Source organism: Sturnus vulgaris, chromosome 5 (genome assembly GCF_052056855.1).
Source record: "Sturnus vulgaris isolate bStuVul1 chromosome 5, bStuVul1.hap1, whole genome shotgun sequence".
NCBI lineage: Eukaryota > Metazoa > Chordata > Aves > Passeriformes > Sturnidae > Sturnus > Sturnus vulgaris.
Genome location: NC_142247.1, coordinates 42,701,013 through 42,719,964, shown reverse-complemented (window position 1 = coordinate 42,719,964; position 18,952 = coordinate 42,701,013). Strand labels below are relative to the sequence as shown.

General features: G+C 39.6%; 1 protein-coding gene across 3 annotated transcripts in view; it reads left to right on the top strand.

The window, feature by feature from the left end:
• The first annotated feature begins 6,022 nt into the window (after nucleotides 1-6,022).
• The window catches only part of SCAF11 (SR-related CTD associated factor 11), a 49,646-nt gene continuing 36,716 nt past the window's right edge, over nucleotides 6,023-18,952 (top strand). Inside the window, exon 1 of one of the 3 annotated variants that reach the window (XM_088165575.1) lies at nucleotides 6,023-6,158. The gene's annotated coding sequence lies outside the window, so the exon portion shown is untranslated. Of the gene's footprint in view, nucleotides 6,159-6,727; nucleotides 6,979-18,952 lie in introns of those variants that run through there. The other 2 variants (XM_014871120.2, XM_088165574.1) reach the window with 2 other exon arrangements.

The following is an 18,952-nucleotide window of genomic DNA, read 5'->3' as shown; positions in this document are numbered from 1 at the left end:
TATTGCAGAAGCACATTAGTTTCAAAGGTAAAAGCAAAGCAAAATAATGCCAAAAGAAATGGCAAAAAGCAATGGCAAAACATAATGGTAAAATGCAATGGTAAAATGCAATGGCAAAATGCACTAGCTTTCCCTAATATATGTTCTTATACAGAAACTTTTCAAGTAGCTAAGACACAAACTTGGATGACTACTTTTTAACTTATTAGAATTCTAATTTTTTAGTATGCTAGGCTACGTATAAACTATGTACATGGTCTATTTTATTTTATTTTATTTGTAAAATGTAAGCAATATTTTTGCTATAGCTTTATTATGTTTAAGAGCAAGTTTTTGGAGCTTCTGCAGAAGCCCTAGTATCTAGGACTATGTTTTTCAACTTTCACTAGAACATGTACTACTACTCTGGCATCCAAGACTTTTACTCACTAAAAGCACTTAAAACTTATTCCACTTACTTATTTACTTACTTCACCTACTTCCTTACTCACTCTATTTACTTACTTGCTTGCTTATACTAAAACCTAAATTTTCACCTCTGCCTTATGTGTGAGTGGCTTAACATACTTCAATTCATCCAAAGGTTTTAATTTAATCTCTGCACTCTGATTTCTCTCTGAAGAATTCAGAGAGACTCCTGACTTACTGACTCCAACATCTCCCCCTCCTCTTAAAATAAAGATTTTTTTAACAGGCTTATTAATAATTTGTTGAAAGCATTGGAGAAAACAGAGTACTATGATTAGTATTACTACTATAATAACTAAAATGTAGAAACTAATTTTTAAAAGTTTTTTTTGCTTATGATGTTAAATTTAATTTATTAAATAAACTATTTAACTTTAATTATTTTGTGACTTATATTATTTGTAGGTTATTTGGTTTATTTTTTTCCTTTCTGGATTGCTCTCTGGTAGCAGAGAAGGTTATTTTTTTATCAAGGTTTGGCATGGCATGTGTTTCTACTGCTTAACATTTACTGGGTTGCATCTAGCAGCAGAGCTAAAATTTTTTTGGTGGCAAACACAGAGGCTAACTCAGTCTTGTTTTTGATTATTTTAGGAGAGTTTTGGCTAGCTTTGCCTTTTTAACCTGGTTGTAAAAGTGAAATTTTACTTATTTAATTTAGTAGCAAGTGGTTATTATGGTAAAGTACACATACATTTGTATTATAAATATAAATAATACAAATAACAATACAAATTATAAATGACATTAACAATATAATTACAGGGATAGCTAAACAAATGAAAAATAGTTTTTCTGAGGTTATCTTGGACAGACATATGACATTTAAGCTTAATACATTAACTGAAGTTATTTAAGCATTTTTGAGTTGGCTAATTGCTAAATTTGTACTACTAATAGTAAACAAAGCAAAGAAGCAAAAGCATAGCATAAAATTAAAACTTATATTTCTTTCAAACTATTACAAAACAAAATTTTACAATGTTACTGATTCCCCCTCTTTTACGAAAAACAGAGTACACAAATTTTTTGCAGGTAAAACACGAGACATCAGGTGCAAGTAAAAATCTTTGGTAGTTCATGTTTGTGTGCTTGTTTTTTTACTGATGCAGTGGTTAGCTTTTTTTGGTATTTGATAGTGTTTTATGTTTTTTGTTGGAATTTACTTTTAAGAATACAAACAAAATTTTTGTTTCAAATTATGAGAGGAAATGCATTTTTAACAATACATGTAATAAAACTAGAAACTTACAATTATGTATAATTTAGATATAACAATCAACAATATTTTAAATGATAGGCATTTATTTATAAAATTAGATAATTATTAATTTTTAAAACACTATGGTATTACTTTAGAGTTTGTAAACAGCTGACAAGTCTTGATTCAATGAGGAATTAGATAATTATTTCCAGGTAATGAACATTGAATTTTCTTTAAAATTAGTTTCAGCTGTTATATTGATAGGGTTAAATTCCTAAGTTAAAATGACTGGAGTATTATTTTGATGCAGAAAATATCTGGGTTTACATAGTTTTCTTTCCAGGTAGAATTAAGGCTTGGCCACTGGTTACATTTTAATTGGAAGAGAACTCCTTAACATCTTTTTTTTTAAAAAAAACCAAAAACCCAAGACTTTTAAGAATAAAGGTTACAATGAAACATTTTAGGGTGAAAAAGAAACTCAACTCTTTCAGCAGCTTGGGTTTTTTTAAGTTTTCCATTAGGATAGAGATGTTTCGAACAGGGCAGGCTGCTGGAGTACTTCTGTAATAACAACTGGGGAAAACTGTAAGACTAGCAATTTAGAAGAGACTTTCAATGAGGCTCAGATAATTTTTTTTCGAACTCTGAAAAATACTTAAAACTATGAGACAGCACAGGGTCAGGTTATAGGAGACTTGTTGAAACGAGAGAATTAATAAAAATGAAAACAAAGGAATGTTAAATTTGCAGCTTAACTAATCATCTTCATACATTTAATTTAGGGGTATGTTTGGAGGTTTTTTAAAATTCACTTGGAATGTTGAAAGAATTCAGGTTAAATAATAAAATACAAATCACAAAATTATTTTGTAATACAGAATTTATACTTTTAATGCAATGGGTTTGAAATTAAATATGGAAACTAAATTTGAGCTTTAAAAATTGAGCTTATAGAGGAATACTATTTTTTCCAATATCTTTAAAGTAAATTTTGGCTTGAATTAAATAATACAGTTTAAATGATGGTCCACAGGGCACCAATTGTGGGGTTAAAATTTCAGCTGCTCTTAGGCACCCAACTCGGGGGGTTGTTTTATTCAACGAGCCAAGCAGCTAATAATTGCTATAAAGTTGTTTATTGCAGAAGCACATAGTTTCAAAGGTAAAAGCAAAGCAAAGCAATGCAAAAAAGCAATGGCAAAATGCAGTGGTAAAATGCAATGGCAAAATGCACCAGCTCTCCCTAATGTATATTCTTATATAGAAACTTTTCAACTAGCTAAGACACAAACTTTGACCACTACTTCTTAACTCATTAGAATTCTAGTTTTTTTAGCACGCCAGGCTATGTACATACTATATATATCTTGTTTTATCTCAAAAATGTAACCAATATTCTTACTATAGCTCTATTATGTTTAAGACCAAGTTACTAAAACTTAAACTTTCACCTCTGTCTTATGTGTGAGTGGCTTAACATACTTCAATCCATCCAAAGGTTTTAATTCAATCTCTACACTCTGATTTCTCTCTGAATTCTTCAGAGAGACTCCTGATTTACTGACTCCAACAGAGATAGCGATAGATACAGATATAGCAGAATTTCAAAATTAAAAATTCCCTAAATAGAAATGAGAATGCCAGTACCAAAGACAGAGACTTCAGAACACCACATTATTGGAACAATGAGCTAATCCACTTAGTTTATTTTCAGTTAATGGGGGTTTCTTTTGCATAAGATTAGTAGAAAATCAGAGTTCATGACCCCATTTTTCTATAGCCCTGAACAAAACCGAAACTCCTCGCTCTGCCTTTCAGCAGGCGCAGGGCTCACAGAAGAAGCTATAGCTCATGCTCGCCTTTGGCAGAACAGACCTGTAGCTGTGGAAAGGGGTTTTAACCCTTTAAGTGCGGCGGAAATAAGATGTACAGCTACATGGTCATCTTTGATGATAGGAAGAAAGAGATAAGTTTATTCAGAGACACATTTGGTTTTATAGCATGACAATTCCAAGAGTAGAGAAAAGATGATTGGTTTAGAGAGAAGACACTCCATTCCCAGGGCCTGGTCATGCACCACAACAGGTGTTCTATTTTTGTTATTAATTCCTTTTTATTCTAACCAAATTATCACCCTGGGAGAAATTCTCCCTAGCCTTGAGCTGGACCAGCTTATCAGCTGGGAACAGAGCTGAAAAGCTCCAGCCTGGAATATTTCTCAGGCTGTAATTTTCTTACTTTCTCAATATATGTCCTACACAGACCAACTGCTCATCCTTGACAGACTGGCTCTGGGAACAGCCATCCAACTGGACAGGACTGTCCTTCAGCCCTGATTGGACTGGAAACCTCTGTAGGCTGGAACTTCATGTACACGTAGGAAAATGAAAGATATTTGCCAGATCTGACAGGAGGGAAGTCACAGATGTCCCTCACCACCACCACCCCCATCCCCCATCATAAACAGTGTACAGAATATATCCATCTCAAAAGTGAGTGAGAGAGGGCCAAAGCCACTTGACTGTTACTACGTATCTTGAAGTTGTGTGATAGTCATAAAGGCCAGTGCTGGGATGGATCTGAGACAGACAATCAGAGGATCAAATGAATGTACAAATAGCACATCAGAGGTGATGAGCTTCTCTTTGCATTCCTCTCTCACACAGATACTTCTCTTCAGCTTGCCTGGCTCTTCTGTGCAACATGATCTGTGCAGCATGAGTGGGTGACAGCAACATTTTTGCAACTTGGGACAGAAACAGGGAATTCCAAGCTCTCTCTGCATCAGTGAGCCCCAAGTGACTTAGTAAACATTTTAATTAAGAGATACAACTGTAACAAAGAGTAACATACAGTAGCTGTGTATAGGATGCCCTCCTTGCAACAAAACTGTACCCCGTGATGGGCTAGGCAAACACACGGCTGGTTTGCTGCTATGATTCTCCCTTCCTAATTGCTTCAGTGCCTATTTCTAGGGTCATTCAAGATCTCAGAGTAGTCAAAACACAGCACTTGTGTTTATAACAAAGCTCTCTTTAATACCAACTTTCCTAACACCTTATTCCTTTATTTATATAATCTCATTGAAGAATTTGAGGAATTTGTTAACCTTAATAACTTTAAAGTCAGACTTACTTAAACATTTAATCTCCATTCTAAAATCTACGTTTTCCAAACTAGGAGTTTCAAACTAGGAGTTCCAAACTAGGAGCAGTATTACTTCTTATTACATTTCCCTGCAGCCTTCCAATGAAGAGTCTTTTCCTTCCTTCCTGTGACTTTTCTTACATTCTGTCCCACAGTCTGCTCTTAATTCAAGTTCTTCTGAGTTGATCCTAAATTAATACTCTCAGTAATCATGGCAACTAATAAGGTATTATAATTCTTGATAGACTGATGCTGATACACATTTTACTCTATTCAGGCCGTGACTTCATTCTAAACGCAAGGAGACACTCAACCAAGCCTGCGTATCTGGGGGAGCTGCTTCCCCTTTCTGTCGTTTGTTGCTATGGCAGGCGTGTTGCCCTGGGGTTCAGCTGAGGGCTTAGCTCTCCACGGCGCTTCCCAATCTTCGCCACCGTGTGGGGGAGTGATGGAGATGTAACAGGGCCAGCGCACAGAAGCGGCTGCTGCACTGAACTGCTTTCCTGTCTGCCATAATAAGGACGTAAGACACCACGGAAAACTTCTTTGAAAATAACTGGTTATGGAAATGTCTAAGGATTAGACCTCAGTGTGTCCGTGAGGAAAAAGGCCGCAGCTAGCACGAACCACCTATGATCCCGCGGCGCCTTGGGGCCCGCCCCAGGCACTGCTTCCTCTCCCTGCAGGGCCAGACCCACGCTGCCCCATCACACACTCTGGTGGTCACAGGGTTTCTTCCAGTGTGCCTGTTGCCTTACTGTATTAAAACGCTAGTATTACTAATCCTAATTAAATACATTTTAAAAAAGAGGTTTGGCACTCGGGGTCCCCTCGTCCCGGATAGATGACGTCACCGACAGTGCGCTCGTCTCTCGGCCGCGCCCTGCCGCCAAACCACCACCAGAGGGCGCCCCCGCCCGCTCCGCGAGGCCCCGCCCCGCCTCGGCCCCGCCTGCCCATCCTCATTGGCGCCCGGCCGCGGCAGGGCCGCAGGTCACGTGCTCTCCCGCTCCCGCCCTCCCCGCCAGGCGGTGCTGGAGGACCTATCCCATAATGCTCCCGGGGGGGCGGTGCGGAGCAGCCTGGAGGTGTTTCTCTCTGGCGACAGGGCGCCGCCTCTGCCGGAACGGAGCAGCGCCCCCGCTCGGGCCCCGCCGGCCCTGCCGCTGCGCTCCCCCGGCCACGCGTGGACATGTGGCGGCGCGGCGGGCGCTGAGCGCGCGGGGCCCCGCGAGCCCCGGTAGCTCCGAGGCAGCGGAGGGGACGCGGGCAGGCAGACCCGGACCCGCCGCTCCCTGCGGGGCAGAGCCCGCGCCAGGGAACGTCGCGGCGCCAGGTGAGCACCGGCGGTTGGCGCCGGCCGCCTCCTTCGGGAATTTCCGCGCGGCGGGGAGAAGTGCTCGGAGCCGCGGGCCGGGAGCAGGCGAGCCGGGAGGGGAGGGCAGACGGGAGATGTTGCAGCCCCGCTTCGGCCGGGGCCTTCGACCCCGCGCGGAGCCCGCCGGACTGGGGCGCTCCCGCCGCTCCACCGGGCTGGGGCGGAGTTTGCTACCGGCTCCGGCCGCATTTTCCCCCCTTCCCTTCCCCCCCACCCCTCCTCGCCGCCCGCGTCGTGGCGCCGACCGGCAGCCCGGCCCGCCCCGGTGCTGACGCTCGGTCGCCGCGGCGAGACGCGGGTCCGGCTCCCGTGCCCGCCGGCCCCCCGGGGCGAGAGGGGAAACAAAGCGGGGCGGTCGGGGCGATCCGCCGGCTCCCTCCTTGCCGAAAGCTTTTGTGAAGCCGCACGGGGAAGAGCAGCAGCCCTGTCCGGTGACCCGTGAGCGGGGCTGAACAAAGATACGGCCCGCGGAGCACTGCCGTCCCTCCGCTCCCGGTGGGGTGGGCGCACGACCGGGCGTCTGGAGCTGTAAACACCGGCGGCATTTGCTGGAGCAGCGGCTTCTGGGACCTTAGAGTTGTGAAGGAAGTTGTACGGAGAGGCTCAGCTCATAGTTTAGCTCTGCTTTTGTGCTGCTGTGGGATTGCGACCTAGACATCAGCAAAGCTGCGCAGGGGAGCGCTGGAGCCTGGAAGCAATTTACCGAGCCAGTGAGATAGTCTCCAGTTCTTGTGTTTTATAGTACATGGTGTCCTAGTTTCTTTTTTTGCCCCCTTTGGTGAGTATTAAAGAATACTATTAGCCTGAGCCCAAAATGTAACTCATCTTTAACAGTCCATCTCCACGTTGATAACTTCAAAACAAAGCAATATTGTTAGGACTAAAATTGGTCCCCGCCCTCTCACGATGTTTTCCTCTTAGATTAGTAATTAATTTTAAATTCTTAGGACGAGTGAGATAACAGAGAGAAAGGCCAGGTACTTACCGTGTGTTTAGTATCAGTAAAAGGGTGCTATTGGCAAAGAGTCATTTATTTAAAATGTCAAGAGACAGTTAAGGCTGTGTCCATCTAAGTAATTATTATATGATGGATTGGAATGTCCCTGATTATTGAACAGCTACTTTAAGTTTTTAAGTAGTTTTATAGGTTCGATAACCTTAAAGGGAAGTCCAGCTAACGGAGTGTCCAGTGTTAAGTTTGTAGATCACTAATGTGTTGGGGGCTTTTGATTTTCTGTTCAGCGGATCATAATTTTAATTATAATCCAACTTGAAGTTTTACTGTGTAGGTATTCAGACTCTTACACTCATTTTGTCATGATTTCATTTGCTCTTAGCAGAAATATGTAGAAGGCTTCTTTAATGAAATGACAGTTACAAAAATCTGCTGTTATTTAGTTGGTTATATGTGATAATCCATGTCTCTTCTTTTGCAACTGGAAAAACTGTATTTAGAGACTCACAATATTAAAAGAAAATGGATAGCATCCTCTTCAGTGGCATGGAATATTCTTGAAAATGATCCCAAATATTTTTTCAAGTGTTTCCTTTAACAGTTCTAGGAATACAGTATTTGATTTTGTGATTTCCTGAGATAAGATGAAACATACTGGAGTTGGGGAAAGCTGTTTAGACTTTTAGTCAGAATATTAAATCTTTTGAAGCTTTCTTTTCAGCAGTTTACATTTGCTGCTGTGTCAACTTTCAAATAAGAAATACACCCATTTTTTTTCATGTTTCACTGCCCTTAAAGTCTGCTTTGGAATCAGCAGCTTTGTGTCTGTGTGACACAAATGGTCATGGAAGAGAATGTTTTTTTCTGACCTTGAATAGCTGTAATCCTGGGTTGACTAGTTTACCTCATATTCGGATTACCTTTGGAATCACCTGTCCAGGTATATGGTGAGTTTGGCTATGATTTTATGGTTCTCCATACGTGTAGGTTGAGTTTGTTGTGTGTGTGAAGGTTGTTGAGTTTGACCCAATGGACAGTTGTAAATTTATCTCGTTCTCCAGTTAGTCAGCTATTGCCTTGGAAACATCTAGATGATAAAGAGTTTCTCCGTGCTCTCAACTGTCTAAAGTTTGATGCATGTGTTGCATGGCTTCTAGGCCCTGGTTTTATAAAACTTGTAGACAGTTCATGCATGAATGTTCTTCTCAGGTTACATACATCTATTGGTTTTTGGTTTTATTCTGTTACAGGGTTTTTTGCAGACTCTTCTCAGTCTTCCACTGTCCTGAGTAATAAAAAAATGTGTGCAAAAATTTAAATTACTTAAGATGGCTTTATATAATAATTAAAGGGCAATTTGTCTTTCAAATAATGATGTATTTAAACATACTTTGCATTAATCAGAGTGAAAAAGCCACTGCTGGTAAAAATTTGAAGGGCTGACTTGCCATACCTACACCAAAATTGTTGACGCCTGGCTTTCTGTCAGTCGGTTTTCAGTGTTCAGATTTTCTTTGCCAGCAATCTAAGGTGAGGGAGAAAAATTGTCTTTCCAGTTAATACTTATAAAAACATGCTGAGCAATTCTTCATGATGGCTAAACTGACTATTCAGTGCTGTCCAGCATTGTTACTGGTTTTTCTGAATGAATTCTTAAATGGTTATGCTTAATCTACTAAACCCTTTAAGGCTGAAGTAGATTTTATAAATCTGGACATTTTCCAGTTGTTCTGCCTTTTTCTAAGTTACAGGTTGGACATGCAGTGTTAAGCATCCTCTGTACTCATCAGTGCCAGAGATCTCTAAGTGCATATGCTTTAGAATACTTCAGAACAAGGGCTAGTTCATGGCTTTTCAGCAATGTAGACACATTTTGTTTCATCTGCATGTACTAGTCCACCTTGACCTTGATATTGTATCTTCCCTACTTGTTTAAATCTCTTTTCACCCAACTGGTGAGGATATGGACACACTTTGCAAGAAAGTTGCTTAATTTTGATACCCTGAACTACCTGATTCCTTTGTATAGTAACATAGGTACAGTCAAAGTAGCAAAGGGAGGGCTGGAACTGGAAGATGGAAGGTAAATGTGCCTCTACCTTTCTGTTCACTGAAGCTGCAGCTCTGCTGTCTCAAACAACTCTGAGAGGTTTGTCACCTCTGCATCTGGCTCTGGTGAAGCACCAAAGGCATGATGAGGGTAATGCCTTGGAAGGGCTCTCAAAGTTGAATGTGCGTATTGTGTATTTACCCCACACCAGATCCAACAGGTAGTTTTACTCTGTTGAGAGCCTTAAAAAAACCAACCAACCAACTGTGTTGGTTTAATACAGCCTGGATTTTAGTGGGGGCAGAGGAAGCCACAGAGGCTGCTTCTAAGAGACAAGCTCCTTGAAACTTCTACTATGTCCCTCAGAGCCAATCCCTGAAGGCTCGGATGGTGGACATATTGGCTGACCCAATTAGAGAAGTTGGTAACGCCTCTGTGATGACATATTTAAAAGAAAAAACTGCACACACTCTGTTTTCTTCTGAGGAGTGGCAGTGCGGCTGCTGGGACCATGCTGCTGGGGGCCATCCCGGTGCCACGAGTGGCCACACAAGCCAGGGCCAGTGCGAGGAGCACCCGTGCGGCTGGGGCTTTCTTGGCACCGTCTGCAGAGAACTGTGCTTGCTTGGCTGCTTTTAATCAGCTATACTGCAGGCAGAAGGGCAGGGACAGTGGCTGCAGCTTCTCTTTTCGGCACCCTGCATGAAGAGAGGGCGGCTGGTGCTGTGCGTGCTGTGCTGGAGGGGACCCTTGGCCGACAGTGAAGGACATGATGAGCAAGTCCCCGGTGCAAAGCCCAGATGGGATCCACCTTTCATCGTGACAAAACCCTATAAGAACTTTTCAATTGATAGAACTTGAGAACAAATACAAATAACAATTTTCTTCCAAATCAGAGAAAAGGAAAAAGTGAAGATGTATGAGGAGAACAACATGGAGACACTAAGGTCAGTGAAAGGAGGGAGAGGAAGGAGGATGTGCTCTGGACATCGGAGCTGACATTTTTCTATAAGCTGCGGTGAGGACTATAATACTGCAAACTGTTTCCCCGTAATTAGTGAAGTGCATGTGGGGGATGTAGAGGTCCACTTAAAACCAATGAGAAAAGGTGCTCATGCTTGAGCAACTAGATGCTGAAAAGCTGTAATCTAGTGGGGAACTCGAACAGAGAGAGAAGACTCTTGCTTCCAGAGACCCACGAAAAAATGTTGTGGGAAGATAGTTTGCCCATGGGAGGGATTCGCATTGCAACAGGTCAGGCGGGACTGCTACTTGTGAAAATTTAAACTACGCTAGAAAAGTTCACAGAGAACTGTCTCCCATCAAGAGGACCCCAAGGCACAGCAGAAAAAAACAAACTCCTTGCCCTTAGTGATTTGAAGAAAGATGTTTTTAAAAAATAAAAAAATTACTAATGACTCCCATGTTTTGTTCCTGCACTGTCGGTGGGAAGGAAGGGGAGGCTGGAGGGAGAAAAATGGTGTTCTAAAGGTTTATTTTGATTCTTATTTTCCTCTTTTAATTCTGTTAATAAATTTTCTTTATACTGTTTAAGCCTGTTTTGCCCTTTAATGTTTTCTCCTGATCTTTATCTCAGCCCATGAGCTCTTCAGTTTTTCTTTCCCCCTCCTCTGCTCAACTGTAGCAGAAGAGAATGAGTGTATAGCTTTTTGTGGGTGCCTGGCATTTAGCCAGTGTCAAACCACGACGCTAAAGAAAAGAGGAAGCTGCCTCTTCTTGAAAGATTCAACTTTCCTATGTCATTTTATTGCAGTGCATCAAGATTCCTAAAGCTTTGCAGTTGGAGAAACAGTTCAATATAACTAAATGTGGAAGTTGTCACTTCTAAACTTGGGAAATTGTTAACTGACTTCACAAAGGACAATCAAAATACTGCATCTAATTTATTCAGGAAGCAAATACATACATATACACTTGTAGGCATTATACATCTATGTCTTACATTTGTGTATGTTGTGCTAAGATGAGTATTTTCACCTATTTGTTTTTTATTAGCAAGTTACGCTGTCTCACTAATTTATTTTGATGAAACGGTAGTAGTATTGCTGTTTCTTTTTTTTCTCCATAAGAACACAGTACTGGAATTTGAATTAAAAAATACTCTGCCGTAGCAAAAATGAAAAACTAACAATTTTATGGTTCTGTGATTGGTGGTATCTAACTTTCTGAGATTTTCAGATCTCGTGTGTGCGTGTATATATATATATATATATACAAACATCTATGTGTATGAAAGAACGTGTAGAGAGAATTGGGAAGTAGAAATGTCTTCCAGTAGCTGTTTTCTAAAGCTGAGTAGTGTGGTAAATTGCAGTATCTGCTCACCTTTTCTAAAAGATACTAATAATGATGTCCGTCTTAATGCATTTTTAAATTTAAAATTTAAATCACATTATTAAAAGGCAATTGTTAGGGGTGAAAGTACTGCTTAAATGTGACCTGCCTGTGCAGGTACTATTTGTGAGTAAACCTGAGTGATGCATTTAGTGGTATTTGAAACTTTCAAGCTAGTACAAAATTTCTTAGAAATGTCAATTGAGTTAAGTCTTTCTACTTATTACCTGGCTTTTGTTAGACTGCCAGCAGTAATAAAGAATATGAAATTCCATGTGATCAACATATGGTAGGAGTCTTCATCTATGTCCGTATCTTTAGATAGCGACACAGGCCAAAACGGGAGCAATGAAAACTTGTGATTTTCTTGCTATGTCACAGGAGAGATGGAGACACTTCCATGAAAATAAGTTGAACTGATATTAAAAATCTGGATGTTAAGGTAGAATCTGAAGGTAGGCATGCAGTCTTAATTGGCCTTCTCACTATTCAGAGTGAATAATTTAAGCAGTTCTGGACATGGGAGGGGCAATGAAATTCTCCTCTGCTTTCCATATAGCTACTGAATAAGCACTTTTTATATGGAGTTTTGCTTTTTTAAAAACGTTCTTGGTTTATCAATTGTTAGGTAAGAGGTGACCATTGTGATAGATGGATGTAACAAAAAGTAACTGGAAGTCCTGTGAAACAGCTGGAGAAAATCAATCTGTTAGGGCTACCTTGAGCTAGTTGGAGTTTTGATTTAGAGATGTTACCAAATAAAGATACCTATAACAATGAAATTGTTATATTGTATTTTCTCTTTAAATCTATGCAATTGTAATTTTTAAGATTTCATAAGCCCAAGCAAGAAAGCTACCTTATACAAGTCTTGGATAAGTTAGTGGGTTCCAGTCGTTATTTTGTGGTTGTTATTCTGGCAAGAAAATTTGAATGATTATGGAGTTCCTCATTTTGGGGAGCTTCTAGCATTGTTCATATGGAAAGCTTAAGTTCTTTTTGAAGGTTTGCAATGGCATAGCGTAATTAATTATAACAAAGTCTATATTGGTCACTTAAGAATTCACAGTAAAATACTGTTGTGTATTTTAGTTGTCTTGAAAGTTATTGCTGAGTAAGGGCTGTGAAAACAAGATCAACAGTAATTGAAACTGCTTACTCCCCATCTATCTACTACTTCTGAAATGACGTCCAATGTATTGTTATTCTACAGATATTGTAGGAGATTTTGTACAAAATACAATTGCACTTTAAATTATTATACTAGTCATAAATCCTTAACAAACTTTCTTTTTCCCCAAATACAGCATTTCTTTTTGTTCAGGTTTTGTAAGAGGTTAGTGTAGATCTTTGGCCTGAGCTTATGAAATGCTGTTATTCAAAGGAAGAAGGAGCTTGAGGACTGTATTTTTGACCCCATAGCTTTCCTCTAGTATTTTTTTTTAAGTGTATGCCTCAGAGAGGCAAAATGTACTTTTAAATGAGTATGTTATTTTCTTTTTCTTTGTTTTTGACTCAGTGTATATTTTTTTTGTAATCTGAAATTTCTTTTTGCAAGAATACAATTTTTTTTGATCATGAACATGTCATAAACATGACACAAGTATAAACCCTTGATTTGAAATGAAAGAACAGTGCGCTTTTAATAGCAGACTCAAGTTCAAGGTATTTTTATCAAGGCGGTGACTATCATTCTATGCAATCTTCTGTAGTCCTTTTTTTTCCCTTGTAAGTTAAATCATAAAATTATAGGGAAGCCTGTGCATTACATAAATTTTGTTAGAAGAATGTCCTTCATTTTGCAGGGGTTCAACATGCAGAAGCTAAAAAATATGACTACTGTACTTTAGGTAAAAGAAAAAGTAGTGATAGTCTATAGTTGGACAATTGTATGCTGTTTCTTCCTTTGCTGCATTCATCCTTTTTTGTCCACAGTTCAAGATGCTTCTCTAATCACCTATCATTCTCATTCTGTTTTGCATCTTAAATATGCTTCTTGCTGCTGCCCCTGAGCTTTTCATTTGAGCTCAGTCTTCCTCCATCAGTTTTGCCCATCATTTTTCCTTCCCCTGTTAAAAGGTCTTATTCTCTGCTTCAGTCTTTGCAAGGTCTTCTGGTTCAGCTCCTGCATCCCTGATGTTTGAGTCTGGCTATTTGGATATGATTAGGATGGTATTAAGAAAAATAAAAATGGTCTTTCTAGTTTCTTTAGTATCAGAGAGATGACTACAGGTCCTGCTGTGTTGCCATAGCACTGGCTGAAGTATGCTCATTCATCTTGTGGGAATGTTGTATGTGCTGTGTAGCAGTGGGACAGGAACTTAAAATTATTTGTGTATGCTAAGCACAGAGGGGGGAAATTAAATGCAGTGACTAGCAAAGGTTTTTTGGCTAAATGCAAGCTTTTTTTTCCCCTACATCTGTGACATGGCTGTATTTGGAAGGGTTACTTATGTGGAAAGCATGTTCTTACTCTCTGTGACCCACTGCCAAATATCTGCTCTTTGGTGGAAAGCATGAAAATACTGGTGCTTCTAAGTGGCTAGAAAAAAGTACTTAAAAAAACCCAAACCCTGTTCTTGGAAATGGCTGAGCCATTTTTGCTGACTTAGTATGTAATGCTATCCCTTCCAGCTGCAAAAGTATGCGTGTGACTAAGGAGCCTGAACAGCAGAAGGAAAGGTCCTGAGTTTTACGTTGCTTGAACCATGTGCACTATGACAATAGTACCTAATGCCTAATGAGTTCCTGTTATTTGTAAATCTCAATTTCACCCAGTTTAGTCACAGACTACTTAGAAGAAACACCTAAGTGCTCAATTCTACGTTCTGTCAGAGTGTGTTATGTGTGCTATTTTATCTTTATTTTTTTTTTGTGTTATGATAATTACTTCAGTATTTCAGTGTTTTGTTATCAGGATATGAAATGATGTGATTTAGCCAGTGGCAAACACAAGTTCTTCCTACAGAGGTGGTTGTGGTGTAGTGCTTCTTCTGTTGAGAGTCTTATGATACATATGCATGCACAGGAGAAACAGCAGTACAGTGCACATTGCCTTCTGTTGAAAATATTGGTTTGGAAAGAAAAATAAGGCAGGCTTTTAATTTCTGTGAATAGACATTTCATTACCTCATATCAGTCTTTAGAAGGTTTTATTCATCCTATAGTCTGTATAAATGAAGCTGTTTTTCCCAGGGGACTTAACTACACCTCCAGTGAATGTTTATGGCTGTTGTGAGCCCAGCTGTTCACATCTGTAAAGGTAGGTTTGGGATTGTCTTTTATAATTCAGAACACCTTTGGAAAGCAGTGTTATCAGCGCAGACTTACTGAGGAGCTACCTGGCAATATTGCCTTAGTTTAGCATGTAGGGAAGCTGCACAGCTTTGCCCTTGTTGCTTTTGCATTGTCAAGAGCTGACAGAGGTTTGAGTAACGTGATTTGTCCTCTAGCAGAGTAGGAAAGGGTTTTCTCACAGACTTGAGAAGTGTCATTAAAGAGCCAGCTGGGACACAAGCATAACTTTAAGTTACAGGTTAGATTGATCAGCTGGGAACATATACTTTGAATCAAATGAAGCTGCACTGTGACAACTAACTCCCTAAGTGCCTTTTTTTGTTTTTATTCTGTTCCTTGCTTACTAGCAAGTTTAGCTTCGTCTAGTTTTTGGTCTGCGAATTGAATTTACCTAAACAAAGGGCTATCTTGGTTGTCACCCTGAAACATACTGATAGTATGGAAGTGCCACTTAGTTATACTTTGACATGTAATGTCACATGGTCTTATAAGTTAACCTCACAGCTGCTGCCAGATACTGAAAATCTGGGATAATTGATATACACTGACTTTTGGAGAAACCTGCTGAAGTACACAGTTTATTATCACCTTTAAAACGAGTTCAGGAGAGATCCTAAACTTCTGCTATCCATCCTAGTGGAACGAAGTGTTTTATAGTACACACATAGAAAGATGAGAAATGAAATTTGCTCCGGTAGTTAATTACCCATAAGTGCCTGTAAGTAACTAGTTCAGTACCATACTCAGAACTGCTAACTGCTGTGCAAGGCTGTGATCAGTTTTCCTCCATCTCTTCATGAGCTTCCTCAGAAAATGGGGCTCCATCTTGTGTGATAGCAGGGTGAGAACTGATGAATGCAGGGAAAACTTCAGCGTGTTTTTGGCAAAGACAATTAATATCTATTTGAGGCTTTAGCTGTTTTGGTCAAACGTCCTTTTGAGGCTTTCTGGAAGTATCGGTTTTAGATGGATTGTCCCAGTAGTTATGTGGATGCTCCTGCATCTGGGCAAATCAGCTGTCCCATGTGTGTAATTTTGTGGGGAAGGAGGGGTGATAACAGTATTTCACAAACTTTTGTGCCTGGTGTTGTTTTAGGTTAGTTACTTCCTAAGAATGATTAAACGGCTTGTTCTTTTTGATGGTTTCTTCAGATGGGAAGGATGAGATTTGGAATTTTGCTGAAGACTAATGGCTTTATTGCCAGTTAACTTTTAGTACAAAATTTTTGACTGTCATTAATTCTTGTTACTCTTCCGCAATCTACATTCTTATTTTTCTTTATTACTAGCTAAAAACTAGTGAGAAGTGATTACTTGGGGAAGGGAAGGAACATGAAAGTTGGTAGACTGGGAGGGCAGCTGCATGACTGGGATTCTGAGGTTGAAGGGATGCTTCTCCCTTCGAGTTTCCCAGTACAGAGAGAAATAGGAAGTTCCTTAATAGGTTACTGTTGGTGATAGTAATTTTGTTGATATCTGTTAGGTAGTAAATTTATAGCAGTTTCTATTTCTTACGGCTTTGGTTAGTTTGTACTAAAGAGCATTTTATGGGCTCTATGCTGTTGCTAGAGATATTAATAGCAAAGTACGAGTTTTGGAATGTAAGTATGTTACCCTTTTTTTCAGGTTGGTAATCTGTCTAGTAATGTGTTGTAGGCAAGCTTTTTAGATAGTGACTTTTCTAAGTAGAGCTGGAACTTGGTTATTCACCCTTACTCATCTGAATAACTATGATGAGTGAAGTATTCTTCATTTAGTAATCATAGAATGCTAAAGCAACTTGGGGATCAGCATAAGTTGTCAAGGCACAGATACGTGAAGTGTCTGAGGTACTGCAGATATTACTAGGCTACCTTTTTACACTGTCCAGTAAACAGAAGTGTTTTGCTTGTGAAACTCTAGAGTTCAATCTGATTTGTGGCAGCACTTCAGTGCCCAACATTGTGTAAAAGACATGGTGTCCCCCACAGTTTATAGAATATTCTCAAGTATGTGGTGTCTTATTAAATGGCATCTTTCTTACTACTCTTATTTTTTGCTTAAGTCTTGCAGGTACTCTTCTATCGAACTTCATTGAGGAACATTACCTATTCCACTAATTTAACAAGAAAAGATCTGTACTGCATGTTTTGAGACAGTTTATAAGCATTATATAAAGGAAGGAGACTACTTTGTGTGTGTATGTGTGTCCACTGTAAGGTTCTAAGTTTTCCTTAAAATTCTTGACTCAGTTATGGTGTTGTCGTGTCCACTGCTGAATGGACATGAGTGAGTGCAGCTGCAATTCACATTGTTAGTGTTGAGTGGGCCACAAAAATGAAAGCATTGATTCTAGCAGGGACATAGTTGTAGCCACAGCATCTGAATTGAAGTAATAAAAGTAATTGAAGCATACATGTAATTAAAGTGTACATGTCAGTATCTTGCTGTTAGATTGTGGAAAATCTGAGGATAATATCCACTGTGTTGCTTTGGGTGGGGTGGCTTTTTTCTTTTTCTTTTTTCTTTCTTTTTTTTCTGTCTGTGTGTAGGGAAGGGGAAGAGCAAAAGACAGCAATGTAGTGATTAGTATGGTATAGTTGTAGCCTTTTGGCTTTGGTAGTTTTCTCCTTTGACTTTACCTTGCATTTTCATGGACCTGGCAGCTGATCTAGCTAGGTCCTGCTATGTCCGTGAAGGTGGTGAGGTTTGACCACAAAGTCTGCGCTTTTTTTGCACCTTACCGCTGCCAAAGGGGGCAATGTCACTTGCAATTCTTTGGACACCTGAGGCTCTTACTGAGTCTGATCACCATCACTAGTGGCGAGAAGCATAACTGCTTCTTTGGGTGGCAGCAAGATGTTAGATTAGCTCAGCTGTCTTGGGTAATTGCATCCTTAGAGGGTCTGGAAAGAGTCTTTAAATCAGCAGTATCTCCTTGCCTGAATAGCAGTGGTTCTAAGACACTGGATCTACACGAATAGGCTTAAGCCATCTATAGAAAAAGATTTCTCTTTTTATACCCCGAGGCATAGCACTGGTCTTTTTCTTTCTCCTCATCTTTGTTGGTTCTATTGCGTTTTATTTGGGAATGCAAACAAGGTACAATTTGAGTTTACAAAGAGTAAAGATCCTTTTTAAAGCCTGCTTTTGAGTGTCACTAGTGTTCTATTCTCACTAATAGGCTGTGCCAAGAGATGTTACTGCACAAAGGAGAAAATCCAGGATAAGTACTTCCAGATTCTTAATGTAGCCCTCATTTATTGAAGGGCTCACTGAGTAACATTACTGAGTTATCACTTAAAGTAAATCTACCTTCCAGTTTTTTCCGACAAATCAGAAGGTTTTCCAAATAAAATATAAAACAACTGTGAAGGCTCTTGATGTCCTTAGACAAATACCCAGTAATGTGGAGTTTCTTCTTTTTCTTTGTGTATGTGTTGTGTTAGACATAGTGATACAAATAGGTCAAAAGCTTTTCAAATATTCAACTACTGTTGCAAATTATAAGTGTTTTCTCAGCACATCTCTTAGACAGCACAAAATTCTGATAAAATGTTTAAAAATTTTCATCATCAGCTGGAGGTTTTCCCAGTAATGGTCCAGAGATTAGGATGAGCCTCTGTGAGGAACTTTAAAGGATACATGTTCTGTCATTAACTTCTAAAACTACAATAACAAAACCCACCAACCACAAAAATCTGGTTTTGTGTACGTGACTAATTGTTGAGATCTAGTTCCTTTAAATACATTATTTGCTGTGAGGGAGCAGCATAAACCTCTTTCCCGGGTTTCTTAATGACCATGAAAAGGCATAGGGAGAAACAGAGTTCTACCTGTTACTGCCCAATATTTTGATGGCAGTAAAGGGTATTATTGTTGTTAAGCAAATAAATTCTCTGTACTAAATATATGTCTGACTCTTGCTTCATAATTAAAACAGAGTGTTTCTTGAGTTATTAAAAAATCAAAACATGAGTAAGAGTCCCCCAAATCCTTTTTTAAATAAAGTATTTTTAATAGAAACAGAACAGTCAAGTAAGTTGTATCTAAGAAACTTAAAGTTCGATTACAAATATTTCCTGAGTTAAATCTGTTGCAGAAATGAATATGGTA